Genomic DNA, 10,049 nt, shown 5'->3' with positions numbered 1-10,049 from the left:
CTGCAATGCTAGATTGTATGATTCGGCCAAAATAATGTGTTTTTTTTTCAAAAAATTCAGTTTTGGACCGAATCCAAAAAACCAGATTCCGTATATCCCTAAATACAAATTTATAGGGTTGAAAATTTTGAACTTGTTAGACAAATGCAAGAGCAGCTGCATAATGTTCTTGTAGTGCTATATATAGATGATTGAAACATTTTACCTTATGTACAAGCTTAATTATTTATATTGCCACATACCTAATTTATGAAAAACTGTCAAGAAAAAAACAAAAAACTTAATAAATGAAAAAAGCCAGAGAATTCCAATTGTATTGTATTGTTTATATTTTTTTGTAAGTCACCATGTGCTCCTGAGAACAGTAAGTTGAAGGAAATCAGTAATGATTGTCCTTGCATTGGTTAATTAGTTGAATTTATGCTCCTTGTCTTCTACATTCTCTGTCGTATTGTTTTGCTTATCATTATTGCTGCAAACTTGTTGTCAGTAGTGTCAATGCATTGTTAAGTTTATTTCTCACAGTTAGTTTAATTCTCTATAACTTTATATATAAGTTATTGTTTCTATGTTTTTCTGAAACACAACCTATAGTAAACTTAAAATAAACGCAGGCCAGGATCATCAAACTTTTCCTGTAATAAAAGCTCTACCTCAAACTAAGCTAGAACATCATAAGCATTAATCTGAAGATTTGGTACAATCTTCTCGTTTATTTTCAAGTGATTTTCAATATAGCTGATGTTTGAATTGGTAGCTTGATACATAGTAAATGATTCACAGTCTAACAGCCTTGAATATTATCAATTATCATACAGACCATTACTCGATTTCTGTAGCCATTACAAGCAGACCAGTTAGCCATGTAGTGCCGGTAGTCCTGACAAAATATTCAGTGTGATGGTGTGCACTGAGACCTTAATTATTTTTTATCCATAATAAATCAACATTTAAGCATCCCATTTAATCTGTTTTTTTTTTATTATTATAAATAGGCGTGAATATCTAAAAGTTAAGTGAGCACGTTAGTAAGTCTCTTTCGTGTGTGTGCCAAACTTTCACTTTGGCCGGTTGTCTATTATACCGGAATACTTCAGGTTGAAAAGTTTACTGTTTTTGAGGTAGAAATCTGCATAATAAGTGCAAAAGATGATGATTACATGCGTAAATAAGTAAACAAGAATTTCTTTTCATAATAAGGAAAAAATAATGAAAATATGTTTCCTAGTTCTTATTTTACAGTGGTTTGAATCCTAAACTTTAGACTTGATTGATATGACGTCTAGATATGTGGTAACTGATCAGCAAAGCGTGCAATGGGAAATGCGTAAGAGATTGCATGGTATCTGTGGAGCATGTAATAAAAGTAATTCATTTTATATTTATTGCTAGTCTATTTTTTAAACTTTGTTTGAAATGTAAGGTGAAATTACATGTGTAACATGCTGCAGATACCATGCAAACTTTATGCATTTCCCCTCGCATGTTACGCTGACCACGTAATGTAACCTCATTTCAAACAAAACCAATAAGTAGGTTTCAAACCACTGTAAAATAAAAACTAGGCAACCTTTTTCCGATAGTCTTTCTTTAATGTGTAAAGAAAATCATATGCTGCCCACCTGAGCGAAATCTTTGCAAGCCGATGACCAGAACGTTAGCAATTTAAAAACGAATCAAAGTGGGTCAAACTTTTCCATTGTTAAGTATAGACGACTGAAAAAATCTTGCCACCCAAAACAAGATTTCGACCATAACTCGAAGAGGGTCTATGTACACTACTGGAGTAATTGGCCAATTATCCAATATAGCCTTGACCTATACTTGATCGTGATATATACGAGAGAATTTATAAATTGCCAATCAATTAAATAAATAATACAGCTTAAAAAAATTAACATTTGCTTGGCATTGAGAGTGTGTGAAAAAAGAAATGGATTAGGCTAAAGTCCATAGCAAAAAACGCACAAATTGCTAAAAGGCTGTCTAGGCCTATCTTATATATTAGACTTAGTCTTTTTTTGGGTCTAGTACAAAATTTCACTTCTGCACTAGACTTTTTTTCTATTGCGCAAACCGCAAAGGCCTAGCCTCTCTGCTGGGAGCACATAGTACGCTGGTACTTCGTATGTAAGCTAAAAGTACCAGTAAAACTTTAATTTCTCCGGTCTAAATATGCGCTACTCTGCTATTGCCGAGCACTCAAGTGAAGTGAATGCAATCGTAGACGTCAAAATCTTATGCTGGTTTGTTGAATTCATAGAATTTTAGGTTTATCGAAATAATATAGCCTGCCTAGGCTATTAAGCCCACATTACTACGATAGGCTACTGGTACCGTACCAGTAAGTTCAGTACTAGACTTGGTAAATCTAATGGCTAGCCTGTAAGCTTAGGCTCTAGGTATGTATAGGCTAATCTAATGTACGCTACCGGTATGTTTCTTAAAATTCCGCATTACGCAACAGCACCTCATAAAATGCAACGATTTTAGTTAAGAATTTTTGGAAATTAAATGCACTTCCTGAAACAAGAAAGATCTACAAAAAATAATGATATTAAAACGTTCCGATCCGATCTTTAATCCATGCTGTCCTATATGAAAATCATATCTTACTTTACAAACTACAAATCTAGCTAGCAGCAACCTAGCCAAGTTCATACTCCCAAACGGTGAATTAGCATTACGTTTTCAGATTTCTATGAGAGTGTTGTTATTTACACTTCACTGTATCTAACATGGAGATTACGGGGACAGTGAGAACTTCAGGCGTTGCTTGAGGGTTTGTAGCTCAAGTAAAATTAATTAAAATTTTAGATATATCTGAATGCGTATGGTATTTAATGGTAGAGCCTTTTACTCACCGTTCAGAATATGAAAGAAAGAGTACGAAAACTCTTTTAAGTTCAGAATGTTGTAACAAAGCTCCACCAATCTTGCAGGGCATAGTATCACTCAAGCAGACCCATTTCTCTTAAGTGTATTTTCAATGGTGAGTTTTCGTGACGTCACCACTCGCAGCCTGCTATTTTAAGTTGCACCATAGATTACTATAAAATAGTAGTTTTTTGGGAATATCTAGTAGTTTTGTGGTAGTTTTCGGTAGTGTGGCTGCTAGCGCCACGTCTTGGACATTTTCCTTAATGTTCTTGATTTTCTCCTTAATTTGCATGCCTTCTTTGATTACTTTTCTTTATACATCTGTGATAAATATATCACTTAATATAATATAAAATTGTGTACGACATAGAATTCTCGTCTATCGAATCAGTGAAGCATAACACTGCGTGACGTAATCGATTGTTGCCCTGTGCGTGCATTTTGATTCATTCAGTCTCTTTTGGTTTCTACGTTCAACGCCGCAACATGTCTTTATGCAGTTGCTGTCACAATGTTCTATCTTGATGTATTCGTTCAAAGAAGCTTCAAATATAATCAGATTATACAGTAGTCATTCCTGTGTCATTATTGCTGAAGTCTATCAAAGTTCACTGTTAAGATATACACAAGGAAACAGACTTTGTAGTGTAAGTGGGTAAACCTTACAGGCAAAGGTACCATATACCACTTTCATTACACATCCATGCGTTTTCAACTTTTTACAGTACCTTTCTTTACAATTCGTTTATAAGTTTGTAATTAAAGTTTTATCATTTTTTATTCGTCGGCCAACATACTTCTGTGAAGAAGTAAGTTAGTTGTGCTTCCCGAGAAGAACACGCAGTTTTACTAAGGTTCAGGTGAAGCCTCATCATCGTGTTCAAAAAACCTGACTAGCCACAACAGCACCAGAGACGCTACATACATTTATAAAAATTCACATAGATAAAAGTGTATAAAGACTCTGTAGCACTCTGCAATTGGTGGCGTCACGTGTTTGCAAATCGGTACAGCACTGTGGCCGATCAAGTTTTCTAGCCACCTTAACGAATGCGAAAATTTCACACAGCTATGTATTTCATATAGCTACAGCTGAAGAAGTAAGTATTATACGTTTGTTTTTATACTGTAATACTGCATACTGTGAACTACATGTTTTGTTTGACGTTTGCATTTCGCCGCCTGCGTGACAGTAGCCTATGTTAATCAAGTGAAGGTTTGACATTGTGGTAAACATGCTTTTTTTATAATGGTGTACGTATTCCATTGGGTTAATTTTTGCCAGTGGGCCAGAGGTTTCAGCCCCATCCCCCCCGCATTAATTCGCCACTAACTGTCCATTTGGTCCACTGAACCGAATGCAAGTGTCGTTAATTCCTTGCCCAATGGCATTACATCAGTATAGCGCAACTGTGTGTCGAAAACAGAATACAATCCATGTTTGTTGCGAGGCCAGCGCTCGAACCACTCGGCTCTCAAGCCGTCTTTGTTAAAACTGCTATTGGCAACCGAGCCATTCTCTGCTCCACCCGAAGTTATTTGCCTCAGAAAATATAAGTAGGCCCGACGACTAAAATCTATACACCCATTTGCCATTTGTACCACGCGAACTGTAACTGTTAGAACAAGCCAAAAACTCAGACATCAGTACAGCTGCCCGGGCGGACCATAAATAGAATTCGGAGGATAAGAAAGCGCTGCCAAAATTTACTGTTTCATCACCGACGCTGACTACCACTCCAACGGATGGCCTGGGTACGGCTTTCTTGCTCAAGGATGGCCTGGGTACGGCTCAGTAGCTTGCGAACTGGCGTCGGGGGTTTCCGCTCAACAGTCAATAAATGAAGAGTGACAAGCTCTGCGACTTGTGAGTGTGGCGCAGAGCAGCATACCTCAGAGGAACGTGATACTATTTTGCGGAAAGTGAGAAATTACGAAACATTTTTTTCTATTTTAATAGTAATTAAATTCACAAGTTTTCGCGGTATTATTTAGCTTAGCCTGTTAACTATAAAAAATATTTTTGCCGGTCCAATGATTTCTTTATTGTAGTTTTTACGGAAATGAGGAAACTGAGGAACGTGATAAATTTTTCGATTGGAATTTCTTACTTTTTCTATATCCGTATGATGTTTTGTAAGGTGTAGGTTAGTCTAAGTTATACTCTATACTGTAGCGTACGACGATATATTTCATCAGTTGCTTCCTGTATATTAGGGATGTGCCACGATGAAAATGGACAACATCAATTTGCAGAATAAGCAAATTGAGAAACGCGAGACTAATTTACGGAAAGTGAGGAATTACAGAATCATGTACGGAATATTTTCTTTCAATGTTTGTAGTAATTGAAATCGGAAAGTTATTCGTCATAACCCCATAACTTTGTGTCTAATTGTTTATACGCTTACCTCTACTCTCCTGAGCTTGTTTTAGAGGCAGCCAAGGAACTTTAAATTAACTGTTAAGCCTACAACAACAATACTAGCCTACAAGTACTATATACTACGCCCAAGTTTAAGACTTTTCCTTAAAATGCTTTACGTTGGTTAAAAATGTTTTAGACTAAGTTACTTCAATCCTTTTTGCTTAATTAAGTAATTGCTGATTTCTTGGAAAGATATCTAAAAATTTGAAGTGATAAGTAGGGCCCGCAAAAGTCAATAAAGTCAAAAATTCTTAAGGACCTCGTCTGACCACGAATCAAAGAATAAAATTGTTTTCAGCACCTAGGGGATTGTTTCTAAGAAGTTTATAGGTCAAAATAAAGTCAAAATTTACAATAAAGTCAAAATTTGTCAAATTATGGCTTTTGACAAAGTTTTTGTGTTTCTTGAGAGTAATTTTTGTAAAAATCCTCGTGGAAGCATTGTAAATCAGGAATGCGACACAATTCAACCATATTAACCCATAAAAGCAGGAAATAAGTCACAATGCCCACTTGGATCAGCAGTAACTTTTATCGCAAATTGTCCATTGTTTATTCATTGTTTCGTATTTAAATAAATTAATCCTTATGCCGCGTGAAGGGGGTTACATTACTTCTTCCCTGTTTAATTTGCTGTTTATTAGAATTTACCATTCGGAGAAAATCGAGGCAAAGTGCCCTTTTCACAAGGACAAAATAACACAAGCTACCTAAATCTAACACCAAAAAACACGACGCACTTTTTATAATCCATAAAACACCTTGACTTTTCGACAAAATATTACGTTTGGGTCTGAAATCGACAAAATATTATGTTTGGGTAACTGGAGGAAGAATTGTGGCCTCTACAAATAAGCAATTTTGTTAGGTCAAAATAAAGTCAAAATTTGATAAAAATAAAGTCAAAAAAAATTTTTTTTAGGTCAAAATAAAAATGGCCCTAGTGATAAGTAACTTTGACGGGTCTTTTTCTCGTGAGATTCTCGGGAAGGTATTGAACAATGGCAACAACATTCCGCCCACTTGGTTCGTGGCAAATTTTTCATCTTCTTCTACCGTCTGGTGCAGTGGTTCCCAACCTTTTTTGGTGTCGGGGCCGAATTTCAAACTTTAGAGTATGTATGGAGCCGCATGAAAACATTCAATTAATTATAACTAAAATTCTGAACCATGAAAACATGTACCAACGAATAGCAAAACTAACAACAAAAATAACACAAATTTTGACCAATTTTTGACTTTTTTGACAAGTCAAAAAATAATCGCCCTAATTATTATAAATAGATTTTTTATATTTTTTGTGGGATTTTCAGGGGCAATGAGAGCCGCAAGAAGGCTAGCTCGGAGCCGCGGTTGGGAATCACTGGTCTGGGGTAATGCATCGAATTTAATATATAGCCTAGTGTAATATACTACACAGTCATCTCAGAATTTCTTTAAAATTTGCTATATGCATGTAGACTTATAAACTACTGTAAAATTCATTTTACCAGCAAACATCTTTTCTATGTTGTAGACAGTTCGTTTCGTTTTTATTGTTGTTTACTTTTTCCTTTCTGTGTTGGTGCTTATAACTCGGTTGACCATTCTGACTTCTTCAAAATGTGATTAGACATGAAATATTTTTACTTTATTTTGTTGTTACAACTTACCCTAAGTCGTTTTACAACTTACCTCGGGCCCAGGGTAAAATGTAACACTCGACTGACATTTTTCAAACACTTGTCACTCATTAACCATACATCATTTCGCAACTTATTGCATTGCCAACTACACAGCAATGACCAAAGTTTAATTTGAGCCCAAAACCAATTTCTTAAAACGTCACTATTTTTTGCAGAGTCGTTTTCATTGAAAAATGTTATAACTAGCCCCTATCTCCCCAACATGGTTCTCAGTTGAAACTAGCATACATTTCAATTCACTGATTAGCGCAATTGCCGATTCCCGTACATTCGTATTTTCCTACTTCGGTAATCGGCGCCAGTGCAATGAGTGTCTACTTCACCGGCCGCCGTTTACCGAAGTAAGAAAATATTAATGGCGTAACCGGCTAGCCGTTTACCGAAGTAGCTTTTTCCAATTTCGGTATCCGGCTGCCGGTGACGCTGTCTTAAAAACATATTCCGTAATTTCTCACGTTCCTTAGTTTCCTCATTCCGTAAAAACTACAATAAATAAATCACTAAACCGTCAGAAACTTTTCTAAAGATTACAGAAAGTTCCAAACGCATTGCGATAAAAATATTTTTATAGTTAAGAGGCTTAAGCTAAATAATACCGCGTATATTTTCAAATTGTATTACTATAAACCAAAGTCATAATGACTCGAGTCAGTGGCTTGACTCGAGTCAACTCGTTTTGATTACGTTTCAGCATTAAAGTGAAACGAATCTTTATTCTTTAGTCAGAACGCATTAAAGCAGTTATGTCCAACCTGCGGGCCGCATGCGGCCCTTTTCAAGTTTTATTTGCGGCCCTGGTGTTGGTCTCGTTGTATTATATGTGAAATGTATGAAATATGTATGAAAGTGTGCCGTTGATTATTACTTCATTCATGTACAAATTGCTCGAGTGTCATAACGTCCGTTATTGTGCGTGTTGTTAGTACTGTGCTTGTGTGGTTAGTATAGTGTAAGTTATACATGGTAACAATGTGCGGCCCGAATTGAACTAGAGACGTAATTTTTGGCCCACTGAAGTATTTCGGTTGGATATAGCTGCACTAAAGTGTAACTTAAAATGATTTTATTTATCTATGAATGCGTATGTTGCAACCAAATGAAGCAAATTTTGTAATAATCCCAAACGTTTTTGGTTGATGGAAAGGGGTTTTTGTTTTTAGTTTGGCTTGGTTTCGAATATTAATCGACTCTAGTTTTATTAACCAAAAGACTCGACTTGACTTGTAACTGAGTTTGATCAACGATATAAAGAACGATATGGTTTGATTACTTAGTTACGACTCTGGTATAAAAATAGAAAAAAATTACTTCGTATTTCCGTAAATTAGTGTCACGTTCCTCAATTTCCTTATTCTGTAAAAGCTACAATGAATAAGTCATCGCACCGACAAAAACTTTTTCTAAAGATTATAGAAAGTACAAAACACGTTGTGACAAAAACGAGTTTTTGGAGTTAACAGGTTAAGCTAAAATGCTAAATAATATCGCGTATATTTGCGATTTCAATTACTACAAACATTGAAAAAATACACTGTAATTCCTCTCTTTTCGTAAATTAGTGTTGGCATTATTCCGTAATTCCTCAGTTTCCGAAAATTAGTGTTGTCCAGATTCAGAAGATTTTTATACAAACCCTTCGGTATTAGATTTTTATGTGATGCCGTTCCTTTAAGATTCCAACACTAGTGCGAAATTGCTGCTGTGCGGCAATTTGTTGGTTGAAAACTGAAAGTTGAAGGCTGAAGGCTGAAGCTACTTTCAGACTTTCTTGTGTTTTGAGGCAGCTTGTTCTTGTTGGACGCGTAATTCTGCAATTCCTGAAAAAGTAACATCTGTTAATTACCGACCTATTTTAATGTCAGTCGGTGTCCGACTTTAGGCTAATTTGTCAATCATTTCTGTTATTCATCAGTTTGGGTCTAGTATAGGCCTATACAAATGTACAAACCACAGGTAGTCTATACCATTTTGTACTAAATAGATAGCAAAATTAAAAAAAATTGAGTTTTTTTTTAAGAACATTGATTGACTTTCCTGTTTAAGGTACTAGGCTATTCTTTCGTTTCCTAATCGTTCTTATTTTTGAGTCCAGACCGATGGCAACCCTGTATATATACTAGACCCGTTAGTTTGTGGTTCTGGAACAGGCAGACAGGACTGATAGTTAATTCTGGCTAGTGTTTTTTTGTATTGTTTAGGTCTACCGGTATATTTTGTGCTAAAACGTCACCGTTGTAATACCCTTCAGCAAGGCATTAACGACACTTGCTCCTGTTCAGTGGGCCTGGTGAACAGTTTTAAATTCGTGCAGTAGCATACTACTACATAAAAAATTATAAACCAAACAAACCAAAATAATAACCAAAATATATGACAATCGGAACTTTGCACAAAGGATAGCTCATCAGTAACCGTGGCCCGAGCGATGGGAAATCATTGCCAGGTTTAAATAATGCAAAGACTTTCCTCAGTCCAAAGAAAACGATTAGCCCACCGCATACCTCACCAAAAAGGTTACCAGTCAGCCAGTGATATCAGTCAGCCAGTGATATCGGTCAGCCAGTGATATCGATACAAAGTGAAATCAGTACGCTTTTTCAATAAGTGGTTTTGGTACAAGATTTTTCCTCATTTTTTCTCCTTGTCCCCTTCTTTTGCTTTCGTTTTTTGTTTCTTTCTTTCTCCTTAAGCGTAGTGTATTTTGTTGTTTTCACAGACGGCAGACGTTTTGTTCTAATACCATGCGTTACTTACGGATGTAAATGCTGTAAAATGTAAAACAATGCACATACAACAAAGTTTTTTTATCTCTACAAGACGAAAATTTGCTACGTGACTTAGGAAACTATGGTTCAAAATCTAAGCATTGAAAGAATCAACGATATGCTAATGTGCGGATGATATGATATCTTTTGTTTTTTACAGTTGTTCTACAGTGCAATCAGTATTTCCATCCAAACTATAAAATGTATGACTTTTGAGATCAAAAAATTTATTTTGCTGGCGATCAACTTTTTAATGCTTTCTGCTGCTAACCTACAAACAACAAACTCAGT

This window comes from Clavelina lepadiformis, chromosome 3, assembly GCF_947623445.1.
Source record: "Clavelina lepadiformis chromosome 3, kaClaLepa1.1, whole genome shotgun sequence".
Lineage (NCBI taxonomy): Eukaryota > Metazoa > Chordata > Ascidiacea > Aplousobranchia > Clavelinidae > Clavelina > Clavelina lepadiformis.
This window is presented reverse-complemented; position numbering follows the sequence as displayed.